This window comes from Eurosta solidaginis, chromosome 3 (genome assembly GCF_040869045.1).
Source record: "Eurosta solidaginis isolate ZX-2024a chromosome 3, ASM4086904v1, whole genome shotgun sequence".
NCBI classification, from domain to species: Eukaryota; Metazoa; Arthropoda; class Insecta; order Diptera; family Tephritidae; genus Eurosta; species Eurosta solidaginis.
In genome coordinates, this window is record NC_090321.1 from 250,157,991 (window position 1) to 250,173,823 (window position 15,833).

General features: G+C 36.9%; 1 protein-coding gene across 4 annotated transcripts in view; it reads left to right on the top strand.

Annotated features, from left to right (window-relative positions):
* Rgk3 (Rad, Gem/Kir family member 3) overlaps nucleotides 1-15,833 on the top strand; it is a 413,265-nt gene that overhangs the window by 91,546 nt on the left and 305,886 nt on the right. The gene's annotated exons all lie outside the window — the stretch shown is intronic.

The following is a 15,833-nucleotide window of genomic DNA, read 5'->3' on the forward strand; positions in this document are numbered from 1 at the left end:
AGAATTTGCACTTCATCCAAAATTTTCATGTATTTTAACGCACAAATTTGAATATGTAAATGTAAAAGAAGATGGTAGCAGCTGCACTTTGCACCATCACTCACCATATTTGCCCATTCGACGCAGTTTTCATTCTTCTTGCATCTCCCTGTCTTTTTCATTGCTACTCTCCCTCCTATGCACGTCTCCTGCTTATCCAATTGATTAACTTGCGGTATCAAATTTGTTCCAATTTCCGTCGATTTCCTTTTCATATTTCGTACAATATTATTTCTTAGAAACAGTTATGTCTTGTGCACACATAAAATCGTAAGTGTGCTGAAATATTCATACACACAATGGAACTAACAAAAGTTCTCCAATTTATCGTTTTCTTAACTCATTGTACTTAAACTAATACAAGAACTACGATTAGAAATATTCTTAGATCACACAAAACGTCAAGATTGACTAATGTCAAAAAATCCGTCGTTCAAAGTGGCCTTGTCAAAAAATGGTTGCCACCCTATAAAAGTAAGAACTATATAAAAGTAAGAATTTACAATAAATATACTGATATATTTCATCGAAATGACAAGTTAAATTGATTAAGCTAACAAAATTTTTTCTTCATTTTTCGAGATATCTGAATGAAATTTCGTGCATTGGTATAACTTTCAAAAAACTGTAACGCAAGAAGTTCCGAAAGCTATAGTCCTGCAATTTTCTAAAGTTATCTCCAATATGATCTTTATGACAAACCTGAATTTTTCCTAAAACATATTGTGATGAATGTTAGCATTTCGATGCATCACTGTGCTGCTAATAAATAAATGCACAACAACAGCGAAGGAAGCAGCGACACACACATGTGAGCACCAAAGCAAGCAGCCATACATACATGTAAACAGAAAACCTAAGAGCGAAGTGAATATTTCACATACATATATGTAGTCAGCAGCTAAGAGCGAAGAAGAAAAAGTCACACATCATGTAATCATCAGCTAAGAGTGAAAATGACATTACTCACGCATACACATGTATATAGCCCAATCACCAACTCTCAGAAACAAATCAGCAACTGATGTGTAGACCTTAGGAGAAATATGCGAACGACGTAACTGGGAGTATAAATCAGCGCAAGTTGAGGAATAATCAGTCGGTTTTGATTTTAATACCCTATAAGTGAGGTACGCGACTAATTTGATTGTAAAGTACTACTACTAAATTTGTGTTGTAAATAAAGAACATTTTGCTATACTGAATAATAATGTACTCACACCGAAACGGCCTACAACTGATCCGGAGACAATAGCAAAAACAGTGTCAAAACGATATCGAAATAATTTTAAAACGTAACTCAAATAGTCTAAAAATTATAGCATAAAATATATCGCAATGATCCGTAAAGTAGTCTCGAAATGATCTTGAAAGAGTCAACATGTATTAAATTTCAAGATAACCCCAAAATGGAGAACGAAGATCGACACTGATGATGGCACAGCGCCGAAACCGATTTGTCTCGAAGAAAAATTTGACAATGGATGACGGAAAATCGTTCCAATATACATCATTTATTCACCCTGTCGGAAAATCAACAAAACAATATAAGCCAAAATGATCTCTTAATAGAGGTATTTGTGTTTGGAAAATTCGAAATTCGGCAACGTTTCTGTTGTTGTAGTATTTGAAATATAATTTAATGTATAGAAATACGTAGTACAAAGACAATCCTGATATTAACCCGAAGTTGTCTTTAAGTCATTAATAAGCTTTCCCGAGGTTATCTCGAAAACTATTCCGTAATGATCTAAGCATTTTTCCCAAACCCTCTCCGTCTCTAAATTACACAATCTGAATGCAGTTACTACTCACTCAATCAATGTTAGCCCTGATTTAGTGGTAGAGAATTGAATCGGACAAAAAAGCTTACCACACTCAATCGAGTACAATGGGCTTTGTCTACTATTGTTCGTGTCAAAGCCCATGGTTAGAGTTCATTCTTGAAAATTACAGAAGGGAATAAGTTATCTAGCCCAAGTCCTCTGCAAGTTATTTTAAGCAACTCTACTTCTTCATTCCTGTGAGTTTTTTCGTCAAGTCGATCAAATAGGGTAGTCAATATAAAGAAACGATCTAAGTATCGAAATAAATCTGCCTTTCACAGCCTTACTGTAAGTTAAAAAAAACCCTTTGAACATAAGTCCACGATTGTTCGCTAGATGATTTGCAAACTATAGGAAAATACAGCACGAAGTTATTAGCGTCAACTAACTCAATTATGAATATTAAGAGAGGGAATAGGGGGATATATTCGTTCGTGCATAGAGAGCTCAAGTCATAGATGACCTTCTTCTGGTACCAGAGACGTAACGATTTGACATACAAAAGTATGCAGATGATTGAGTAATCTGGGTCAGAGTGATGCATGACGGAATAATGTCCTATCGTCCTTCCAATTATAGAAGGATGATATGAGTTATTTATTGATCAACATTAATCAAATTATCCTTGTACTTTTGTGGTCTGACCCAGAATGAGTTTAAACAATAGAAGAAAAATACTTACATAACCCGCACATGGAAACGCTCTTTAGAGGCTACCGCGTACACTTAGTTTTATCGCAAAATGCAGGGACCGAAAAAGGTACTGATCAATTAAAACTGCAGTGAGTTCCATTGCTAGTGCGAAGACAGTTGCGCGAGCTGGTAATATTGGCCCTTACTTCAAAAAATCTTTACCAATGGGACGCTTACCCCCAATCATTCAGCAAGATATCCATGCAATAGAAGATTGCGATAGAGAGTGCCTAGGGAATGAGCAAGCAGACCACTTTGACCACCACCGAGTTAGCTCATAGAACAAGGAAACCATGAGTACATATAAATAAAATAGTTAAGGCAGCACTGGATTAACTGACCAGGGAAAAGGCTAGCTCCAATTACCAAGCGTATTTGCCAAAATCATAATCTTCAGCAGTGAGGTACTAGGAACGCTCACTGGGTACTCTTTGGTCACCGATATCGTCTATGTAAATTTAAGATAACTCTACCCCATACGCAAACCAGTTGTCGCTGTGAACTAAGCGATAAATCGATCGCTTCATTCAGCGATTTTTTTTGGATTATTTGTGGAATTATAGCGGAACTATCTTCGTATAATTTGGGGGAATTTTCGGAACTGCTTTCGGAATGATTTTGGGACTATTTCCGAAATATTTTAAGGACGTTTCTGAGCTATTTCAGAGTTCTTTCGTGATGTCTTCTAAATAATTTCGGGTTTAACTTGGAGAACTCTTGGGATATACTTCGCAAATGTTTTCCGGATCATTTCTCGATTTTTTTTTTGGGTAAAAGTCTAGAGCTGGGATCGACTGCTAATACGCGGCGAAAAATACGGGGGGAGGTGTCAAAGATACGTTCTAGGCTATTGCATTTTTCTGATTGAAAATTTATATAATTGTTTCAGTAATCATTTCAAGACTATTTTGGAGATATTTTAGGATCATTTACAGATTTTTTGGGAAAATTTCGGAATTTGGCAATACTTCTGGATTATTTTGGGAGTTGTGATTGTTTTGGGAATCATAATATACATATATATATATATATATGTCCCGAATATTTGATTGTTCAGATACTATAAACTTTTCTCATAAATAAAAAAGCGAGGGATGCATCAGTAATTTTGTTTTCAAAACCTCAACAGATTCCCATCAAGCAGGTCAGTAGTGTTTTGTTTTTTAAATTACTTCTTCCGATTAGGGAAATGACAGTTTTTGAGCTGTATACTTCTCAAAAGTTCAGTCATATTAGACTCCACTTACATTCAGAAAGGTGTAATGCTTTCAGCACAGCTGAAGACGTTCCTCGTCCACATTTGTTTTCTCATCAGCAGTGTTGCCAGGTGATGCAAAAAAAAGAAGCTAGATTGGCAAAAAAAAAAGGTTAGAAATGGCTAAATTTAGAAAAAAAAAGAAGCTAAAAAAGGCCAGAAATTGTTTTGTTAATTCATTAAATTTTTTTATATTTTAGTTTACACATTTGTAAATAAAAACTTATAAACATAACTTTAGCATAACTTCCTGTTTCAAAACATAGCAGGTACATTTTCTTTGACTAGCACATGGAATTACTTTAGATGATTGCATATATGTATATACATAAAAAAAAATATTACAAACTAATTATTTATATAAAATATTCCCCGTCTGAAGAATCAGAAGAGCTTAAGTCTGGGTATAAAGTTTGGCTATTTACCATAGATATGAGATCATCGGTAATTTCAAAGTCATTACAACATTTAGATAATCGTTTTAACGAGCATCTAATATTAAGCAGCGCATTAAGCATTTTAATTTTTAGTTTGTTCCTTAATTTAGTTTTCAGAATTTTCATGCCACTAAAAACTCTTTCAACCTCCGCGTTACTGAGTGGTAGTACGAAAAAACTAAATATGAATTCGACAAGTTCTAAAAAAGGAGGTTCGTTTAATGCATTTTTATGTAAATTCCATGGTGGAGTGTACATTTTTCCATTGTATAGTTATAAGTTTTGCCACTGCAGCTCTATTAATGCTATTTGACTTGAAGAATAACTATACTTCTCTTTTTCAAAGTAAGAAAATACATCTGGCTTTGAAATTTTCAACGAATTTTCAGCAGAAAAAAAATTAATTAAAAAAAAAAAAAAAAAAGAATTAATCTTTTGCAGAGAACTCATATTATTAGGTATTAGGTGTTCACAGGAACTATTGAAATTATTTTATTTTAGAAATTTTTAAAAATACATTCGGAGTAAAAAAGGCTAGAAAAAAGTCACGAAGCTAAACATAAAATTTCGAAGCTAAAGGCAAAAAAAAAGGCTAAATCTAGCCTCGAAAAGGCTAACCTGGCAACACTGCTCATCAGCTTGTCAAAGTGTTATTAGTTCCATCGCATATGCGTTTGAACCATCAACATAATTTCAATGCGTGCAAGTATTGCTTAGAAATTGAATGCAACCCAAAATGTGTTAGATTGCATGATGATTTCGTTTCTTTGTTTTCCTGTTTCCCCTCGGTAACTTGTTCGTGTTAGATTGCGTTAATTCTATGAAAATGCTGTTGCTGATTGTTGTTGCATGCACCATACTTACATACATACATGCAACATTACTTATCACGAAAAAATTGCTTATGCAAGAGAGGAAGAAAGCACGTCAAATGTTCAGGTTAGAAATGAGAAGTATTTGTGCTTCAACTTAAGATGACACGCAACGCCTGCATTTGATGATTGGAATTGAAAAGTTTGAATGAAATGTTAACATATTTCCTAAAGCAGTTTTGAACTTAGCAAATGTTTAAGGAAAATTTAAATATTTTTATGAATTTTGACTCTATCATTGAGAGAGTCCCTACGATTATTTGTGGGGAGTGGCAAAACAAGCAGAAGTGGGGCCGTGATTGGGATTGGGAACAGGAGTGAGAATAGGAGTGAGATGAGAGTGGCAGTTAGGAAAGAAACCATTAAAAAACCGATGAAGCGGCAATGGCAAACCGATAACTCAACAAAAAAAATTCGTTGTATAAGCCAGAAATAAAGCAATAACTTGTCAGTATCGAGGGTTAGCGATAAGAATCCGACGAAGCGGTTTCCGAAATTATTTGTTTCTGTTAAAGTTGCCTCTCTTGTAACTTAACTTACAACTCCTGAGCGAGCACTGGTTAACTTAAATACAATAACGTTGTTGATGGAGAAACTGGCAGTTGAAATTTTATCCAAAAAAAAATTTTATTTCGGATCAGCCGTTTCTTTGTTATCAAGCGGGACTTTTATTTCGGCCTTAAAAAATAAAACGTTATATATATTGTTACGAATATTAGTAACACTAAGGGGTACTGTCGTCTCTAAGCCGATGCTAAGCAGTGACTTGTATGCACATCAATAATTCAATCATTATGTCTACAAATAAGTTGAAATTTTATCAAAAAAAATTTTTTATTTCGGATCAGCCGTTTCTTTGTTATCAGGGGTACTGCCATCTCTAAGCCGATGCTAAGCAGTGACTTGTATGCACATCAATAATTCAATCATTATGTCTACAAATAAGTACGTACACGCAGCGGAGAAGCAACGCACAAACATATGCAGATATCTTATCTGAGATGCTCCCAAAAGTATGCAATTATAATTTTGGAAGTGTCGCTCACAAATACACGCGCATATGAGAGCTACACACGTGTATCTGTAGTTATAATTATATACCAGTAACTAAGTAAATTCTGGAAGCGCCTAGAAGATGCAACGGGGAAATCACACAGTATAAAAGCAGCAACAGTAGAGGCGCGACAATCAGTTTCGTTTAAGCAAGCTATTGGTTGTGAAGTATCAGTGTTATTGCGAAGTACTTTAATAAAGGCCATTTTACATTATTAAATATTGGAGTTATTTATTCAACAGTTTAGTGATTCGAACTTAGCAGAAGGTTGCAAATAAGAGGATTTGCAGTAAATTCGTTACAATTGGTGTCAGAAGAGGAATAGTTGAATAAATTCCAGAGTTGCAAAGCACAACAAGGACATGGTGAAGTTAAGTGAATTAAGGATCCAGCAACTGAAAAAGCAGTTGAAGAACCGTGGATTGAATACAACCGGCAATAAGATCGAACTTAAAGCACGGCTCGGAGAGGTACAGGAGTTGAAAGGAATTAATGTAGACGAGTATGTCTTTTATCCTGATGTGGAAGAGCCAGCGACCAAAATGGAGGGGAAGATAAAGACTCCGAATCCATTGGCAGCTGTTGATACTAACGCAATACTAGCAGTGTTGAAGCAAATGTCGTCACAAATATCAACCGAAATGTCACCTAACTGGAACAACAAAAGACTTATATGGCATCAAACCTGTATGAACAGAAGACAAGTATTGCATCTCAACTGGAATCGCAGCAGACACGCATAACATCTAAGATGGAAACACAGTTGGAGGAACAGAAGAAATATATGGCTGAGCAGTTGAAAGCACAATAATCTCGCATATCGTCGCAACTGTCAGAACAGGAAGCAAGGGTATCATCAAAACTGGAAGCGCAGGATGCAAAAATCGCTCAATTTCAGGCAGAAGTCGATGATTTGAAGGGTTGTATGGAGCAGTTGCAATTAAATCGTCCAGCTGTTTCAGCAAGCAATCCAAAGGTAAAAACGCCATATTTTGACGGTTCCGTTCCTTTCCAGGTCTTTAAGCTACAGTTTGAGAAGACCGGAGCCGTGAACAACTGGAATGCTGAAGATAAAGTTGCAGCTATATTCGTAGCATTGAAGGGGCCAGCAGCTGAAATCCTACAGACCATTCCCGAAGGAGAGCGGAACAACTATGTAGCATTGATGGCCGCTGTCGAGAGACGTTACGGAAGCGAGCATAGGAAACAGATATATCGAATTGAGTTTGCGTCGGATGTCGAAAGACTGGCCGATTTAGCAAATGCGTACGCACCCGTGGATTATACCGAGAGGGTAAAAATTCAGAGTTTTATAAATGGCATACGGGACGTAGGAACGAAGCGAGCGACATATGCAAACCCAAAACCCACATTCGCAGAAACGGTATCCTATGCACTGACTCAAGAAACAGCGCGTAACTTTTGAGTACGCCCGCATACAAAGCTCATCGCGTGGAAGTGGAAAGGCCAGACTGGGTAGACACAATTTTAGAAGCATTAAAAGGAACGCAGCAGAAAAACGGTGGTGCAGTTAAATGCTTTAAGTGTGAAAAGCCAGGGCACATTGCACGTTACTGCAGTACCAATTCCAATAGTTCCAACAATGTGGGTGGCCGTAAACGTAAAGCTAGAGGAGATAAGCAAGAGCAAGTCAGATGTAAAGATCGAAAACTTGCCTCAGCTATTGAATTTCCTGTGATATCTGTGTCGCAAATTGGAAGGAAATCAAGCAGTCTTACCGTCAGAGGGAATGTGGATGGCAAAGAACGTGTACTGGCTGTAGATACGGGTGCATCTCATTCCTCGATTCGATCTGATTTGGTCTACAGGAGAGTAAAGCCATTACCTGGAGCAAGGTTGCGTATGGTCACTGGTGAGTGTAACCAAGTCCTGGGAGAAGTGATCTGTGAAGTCTTAATTGGGAAGGTCATGGTTCTAAACAAATTCGCTGTGCGGAGATTATTGATGAAGTCATATTGGGAGTGGATTTCTTAGTTGACTATGACATCAAGATCTATATGCAGAGAAGGGTTATGCGTTATGAGAACCAGGATGTACCACTTAACTTTAGTTTGGAGAAAGGGTTCAGCAGTAATCGAGTACTGGTGGAGAAGACTCGACAAAGACCATGAAAGTTCAAGGTAAAGGTTGATGGATCGAATGGGCGAAATAAATCAAAACCAAAGGCACCTGCGAGAAAAACACTGGAATTAGCAAACCCTAATGGACACAGTAAAACGACTGAAAGAATTTTCCAGAAAGAATGCAAGGATGGTTTCAAGCCAGCGCGCACTACTGTTGTGAAACGTCAAGAGGATACTGATGATGCAAAGTAAGATCAAGCTCTGCGAAGTAGTTCTTCATTGGCCAAACAAAAGAGTGTGAGGGAACGGCCCAGGGTAATAAAAAGTAAGATAAAACACAGGTACGACAAGAAAAATAATTCGGAAGGTTTCCGGGAGGGAGATTTGGTACTGCTATCAGTGATGTTATCTACCGCATACAAACCATTGGGAAAGCACGAAGTAGAAGGGTGGTTCATTTGGAGACGCTAGCGGCGTTTAGATCGAGAGATTTGTCTGATCGGGACGATCAGGCTTAGGTGGAGGGCAGTGTTCCGAATATTAGCAACACTAAGGGGTACTGTCATCTCTAAGCCGATGCTAAGCAGTGACTTGTATGCACATCAATAATTCAATCATTATGTCTACACATATGTACGTACACGCAGCGGAGAAGCAACGCACAAACACATGCAGATATCTTATCTGAGATGCTCCCAAAAGTATGCAATTATAATGTTGGAAGTGTCGCTCACAAACACACGCGCATATGAGAGCTACACACGTGCATCTGTAGTTATAATTATATACCAGTAACTAAGTAAATTCTGGAAGCGCCTAGAAGATGCAACGAGGAAATCACACAGTATAAAAGCAGCAACAGTAGAGGCGCGACAATTTGTTTCGTTTAAGCAAGCTATTGGTTGTGCAGTATCAGTGTTATTGTGAAGTACTTTAATAAAGGCCATTTTGCATTACTAAATATTGGAGTTATTTATTCAACAGTTTAGTGATTCAAACTAAGCAGAAGGTTGCAAATAAGAGGATTTGCTGCAAACCGAAGTAATATTTACCTGCAGGGCCGGCTCTACCATATACGCGAACTACGCGCCCGCCTAGGACACCAAGTTCTAGGGAGCACCAATTTCGATAAACACTTTTGTACTAAAAATCCTTTTTGCAAAAAAAAAAAAAAAAAATTTTAAATAAAAATATTTAGCTGTATTAAAAAAAATTAAATTTTCACCTTAGTTATATTTTACAACACAACTTGTCTGGTCTCATGCCCAATTTATTATTTTGTTGACGATACCAATGTCGGTTGCGAGTGGCGAGCGTAGCTTTTCGAAACTGAAATTAATCAAGACGTACTTGCGTTCGGCCGTGACTCAAGAAAGGCTTGTCGGTTTAGCATTGCTATCAATAGAGCAGGAAATCGCGCAAAAATTAAATTTAAGTAAAATTATATCAACTTTCTCTGAGTTGAAGGAGCGGAAAATGAAGTTTTAGTAAACTCTAAGATAATTAAAAATAATTTTGTGTGTTATATTTTCGTTCTTTTGTTGAAAAAAATTATATTTAATATGCAAAAGAAATATTTTTTTGTTTTATTGCCACTAAGTTTGAATTTAATATTTTTGATCTCCAATTTCTTTCTATAAATACGGGAGAAAGGGGCCGCAAGTAATAACTCGCATAGGGCCCCAAATTCTCTTGAGCCGGCCCTGTTTACCTGCAATACATATTATGTATACTCATTTTGTAATCTGAATGCTTCGCTGATGAGCTTCCTTTAGTGATCAACAGCGGGGCTGATGAGAAGTGGTTTGACGCCATTTGGTTATAATCGGTGGTAGGAACGACCACAAAAATTGGGTATACTGTCAAATCAGGTCGAAATTTATAGTACAGGTGGGTAAGTGCATGAGAAGAGTGGTGAACTTGCACTGATACCAACAAATACATAATAGCGTATTGTAATTTTGTGTTACTTGTCTACCTATTTGAATATTTTGCTATATTAAAAGCAGACGCTGCAGTAATTATGAATAGGTATTTAAAAATAAAGATGCTTCGCTTAAGGCAGCACTTTTTTAGTCATTCTACTATGGAAACATTGGCTGACACCGTGCTTTGGTAGTAGCGTGCTTCATTTATCACAACGAAGAAGGGGTTCAATTTCCGGCAAACTAACATAAAAATTGAGAAACACAAATAGCTCCCAGGGGGACTGAAGTTTAATGACAATAGAGATGTATAGCTTACCGGAAATAAATAATTTGGGGCTTTTTCAGAAGAGTGTCCTCAGCTTTTTATAAATAGCAACCGATATCGACAAGTTATGGCATTTTTTTTTTTTTTTTGCTTATTATCCATAGCGAATTATTACGATCGAGTTACTCGTTTCTATAAAAGCGTGTCCGCGCCGTAAGTTCTGCTTACTCCAAACTGGGAAAAGAAGCGGAAAAGAATGAGGATAAAACGAAGTACATGCTGGCATCGAGGAAAGAGTCAGCGCATTTGCGCCCTGACAACCACGCTACTGTTGGCAGTCATAATTTCGAAATAGTCAAAGACCTCCATTAATACAAACAACAGCAATGAAATCCAGCGAAGAATCACTCTTGCCAATAAATGCTACTTTCGACTTGATAGACAATTGAAAAGTAAAGTCCTCTCTCAACAAACGAAAATCATGCTCTGCACGTAACTTATCGTACCAGTCCTGCTATATGGTGCCGAAGCACGAACCTGACAATATCAGAAGAAGCGGCTCGAAAGAAAAGTTCTTCGAAGTATTTACGGACCTCTACGCATTGGCAGCAGCGAGTACCTAAGAAGATTTAATGCCGAGCTGTACGAGCTTTACGCAGACATCAACATAGTCCATCAAATTTAAAAGCAGCGGCTACGCTGACTAGGCCATGTTATGCGAATGAAAGCAAATATTTTTATCGGAACCCGCCTATGAAAACACACCGCTGGAAGGAGTTGGTGGAAAAAGTTTTAAACTCTCTTGGTGTGACCAGTTAGCAGAACGAAGAAGCCTTCCTTACAGACTATTTACAAATTATTAGCTTAAATATTATCTACCTTATCAATTCATAAAATAGAAGTTTAAACTTTGATTCATTTACCGAAAAATCAATTTCCCTGGCATTAGTAATAACATTGAATTCCTTCAATGCCCTAGCAATAGGTGAATTAGCGAAATATGTCGTTCTGGCTCTATGCAATAAAAAAACGTCATGATTTCGAAGTGTTCTAGATGGTATATTGAAGCGAATACGCTCCGAAAGAAGCGATGAGTCAATCGTTCCCCCTATCAAATCATAAATAAATTTCAGCGCTAGAATAGATCTTCTACTATCCAGGGACTTAAATCTTATAAGTAGACATCTAGAGTAGTAAGATGGTAAGAGATCCTGAAAACGTAATGACCGGAGCCAAAAAGCAAAAATTGTTTGTGGATCATTTCCAGTCGGCAAATGAAGGCAAGCATTGCATATGGCTTAGCAATAACACAGTTAAGTTGACTTTGAAAGAGAAATTTAACATCGAAGACAACTCGAAGATCTGATATTTCATCAACAGTTTTCAAAACAGAAACACCAATGTGATACGAGGTGCTAATACCATTACGGGATTTGAAAATAAGATGTGAAAGCACTTACTAATATTTAGATTTAAGCAATTTCTACTACAACAATCTATTACTGTGTGAAAATCAGACTGCAGCCGTAGGGAATCTGCCTGATTTGTGACCGATGTAAAAATTTTCAAGTCATCTGCGTACAACAAAAATTCCGAGTAAATGAAGCAATGACGTATATCATTAATAAAAATTACGAATAAGAGAGGTCCTAGGACACTCCCTTGAGGAACACCAAAGGTCGCGGTAACAGAATGAGAACTGACACCATCGACCACAACAGCACAACTCCGATCCGCTAGGTAAGAAAAATCCCAGATCAGCAAGTTTTAAAAGTAGTAATTTATGGCTAACTTTATCGAAGGCCAGTGTAGATGGTATCTACTTGTGCTCTTATGTAAATAAGCAAGTATTATTCGTTTGTTATCGGCTTGTTATCACCAAGTCGTCGGCCTTTCATAGGATTTTTATGGGCTTATCAAAGGACGGTTTAGAAATGTGTCATCAGTTTCATTGTGGGGTTTTTTCGGTATCTGTTTAATAGCAAGTTGTTGATCCGTCGTAGACAAAGCTATAAAAAGCCGATAACAAATCACTAGCACTCCAAAACAAATTGATAACTTTTTCATCACAAATAGATAAACTTTCGATAATTTTCGATAGCACTTCGATAAATAATCGATAGCTTTTCAAAAACCTTTTTGATAATAACTTTTCTATACAAATTTGATACGGTTTTTATAACATACAGCTAAATTTCGAAAAATATTTTTGGTAACTTTATGATAGCACTTGTGACCATTATGTTTAAAAACCGAAAACTTATCGCTAAAAAATCGGTGACTCTATTATTATTCGGTACTGATAGCAGATTTATAAAAATTCGATAACCAATCGATAATTCTTCAGTACCTCGATCGATAACACACCTATAATTAACCGATAGGTCGATAAGAAATGAATACCAAGCACATTACTCATCTATGTTTGTTCGATAGCCCATAGATAACAAAACCTTCATAATGTGATAACAACTTATAGCACGCCTTACCTTGCCGTAAGTTTTGTATTACCCTATCACGTACGTTGTTCTCACACTGAGCTCACTAACTAATAAAGTCATGAAACGTGAAGCATACTTCAAAACCCGATTACAATAACAAATGAGATATAATTTTTCGTTCGGTGACGCAGAGATAGTTTATAAAAGTCGTCCGAGTTAGTAAATTTTGATTTCGAGTTTCAAGTAACTTCCCTGTAACAAAGGGATCTGAAACTTTGAACAAAGCTTAGGGCCTTATTAACTTGAATAATTAGGATAAAAAATACTTTTTAAGGGGGACGGGCATTGAGACATTTATAATGAATTCTTAAACTTAATTGGGACTTACTGAAATCAACCGTGAATAATTATTTTGTATAAGGGTGGCCTTGGTGGCCTCTGTGGAACCTTTAAAACGGTTTTCCAAAGCTATTTGATAGCCAGCTTTATAGCTTAAACACGATTTCTTTGTTTCGATAAGGCTTAATTTCCAACTCCCAAATATGTATTTCCGACCTAGTCGCATTTTGGGGCCTTATAAGAAAGGAATTAGATTCACTGCCAATAAGCTCTTCAAGTACTTTACACTGCTAGAGATTTCATCGTGATATCCGGAAAAGTTTCTTCGCAACCAGGTCTCCTGGAGGTGGTCAAATTTCAATCAGTTTCTTCAACCCTTCTGTAATTTCAGACTTGTGTGGTCAATGATTCAGAATTTTGGATTGTTAGTTGCATGAATGTGAACCTGATCGCGCAGTCTATGATGATAGAATTAATGTTCCCAATACGATAGCAGCAACCAGAACTAATGATGGATTGTCTGCAGAGCTATTCAAATTCAACAGCGAGGAATAAATGTGGTCAGAACAGTGCACGTTTAACGATTAGAATCTAAGTTTTCTTTGCCTGAATCTAAGCCTTTTTAGCAGGCATGCTTAACCAACGAACCGATATCATTTCGTTACGATAATTAACGTTAATAAACGAAACAAAGTCATTTCGTTTCGTTTATTAACGTTAAAAACGTCAAATTAACGAAATGATTTCGTTTCGTTTTCTGCCATATCAAAACGGAATCAAATCGTTTATGTTCATTATTAATTTCAAACTATGCTGGCAAAGCTGATTGATGGCGGAGTCATTAAAGGTGAAAGCAATAGCCAAGCTGATTGCAACTTTTCTCATGAATTTTGACAGTACGAACATTTCTCAGAGTGTTTTTGACATTACCACCAACGAATTACACAAACAAATTATATGGAGTTTGTGTGTGTATGTGCGCTCGTTGTTACCACCTTACGGCTTCACCATGGCTATAGCATTGCCAGCACAATTCAAACATAAAGTATCACGTTTTTGTTAACGTTTTTAACGTTAACGAAAGCTTTTCGTTTCGGTTAAAAACGAGATACAATTTATCTTGATAATTTCTTTATCGATAATATTTCGAAGTGTTTCAACGGAAACGGTGGAAATTTTTTGATAAACGATTAGCTTAACGTTAAGGTGCATCCCTGCTTTTTAGCATCGCATTTAAGGTCAGTCAAGATTATTGTGCGAGAGATTGAAGCACACCGTGAATCGGCTGATTGGATACTATCAGTGCGGTTTTAAACCTGGTAGGTCTACGCTCAACTAGATACACACTATGGGTCAAATCTTGAAAAAAAAGCGCGAAAAGAACTGACACATATCGCCTTATAAGAGAGGTAAATCTTGCGAACCATTTATTTATCTTTTATAAGGGTGGCGTTTGCTATACCTACCTCTTGATCGGTGCTTGTTTGTTCGCAACAAACTAACTAGAGCCCATGCATACTCCGCTACTTTGTCATCCCGGTGAATCCATCTTTGTTATGAAAATTAAAACTTCATATATGTGAGTTGCCTTGCGTTTATTCAACTTAATTTCTTTCCTGATTTAGGCTGCCTTAGTTGGAAGTTTTGGCAATTGGAAGTCGATCTCTTTATATGAGTGCTCCAACCGGGCCTCCGGCTCGGATACTAGTTCCCTGCTTGAATTTTTTCCTAGCTTCAGATCAATTCTTTTCGCACACAAAAGCAAAAAGGAAAGTACGAATCGGGCTAATTCGCCCACTATCTTCGACACTAATTCTCTTGCCATAATGTGTTTCGTATGTGAGCCAACAATTTCTTACGTAGTCCCTTAACATGAGTAATCGATTATTTGGAGACCTTTTGCTGCAAAGGATATAACATTTTCTTAGGTCTGACAATGTAAGCATAATGGCCTTTGATCTGAAAAAGTATTTCGTCTTACTGCATGTAAAAGTTTCTTTAATTAATTTGATTCGAAACACCATATATATGTCAATTACTTTAATATCCTTATATGCAATACAAATTTACACTGATTATTTCCTATTAAATTTAAACTGAGTAAACATATCAGAAGCCAAATTTATAATCAAACAAGTAAGGAAGGATAAGTTCGGGTGTAACCGAACATTATATACTCAGCTGAGAGCTTTGGAGACAAAATAAGGGAAAATCACCATGTAGGAAAATGAACCTAGGGTAACCCTGCAATGGGTTTTGTATGACATGTGTATTAAATGGAAGGTATTAAAGAGTATTTTAAGAGGGAGTGGGCCATAGTTCTATAGGTGGACCCATTTAGGGATATCGTCATAAAGGTGGACCAGGTCTGACTCTAGAATTTGTTTTACGATATGTGTATCAAATTAAAGGTATTAATGATTATTTTAAAAGGGAGTGGGCCTTAGTTCTATAGGTGGACGCCCTTTCGAGATATCGCCATAAAGGTGGAGCAGGGGTGACTCTAGAATTTGTTTGTACGATATGGGTATCAAATGAAAGGTGTTAATGAGTATTTGAAAAGGGAGGGGGCCTTAGTTCTATAGGTGAACGCCTTTTTG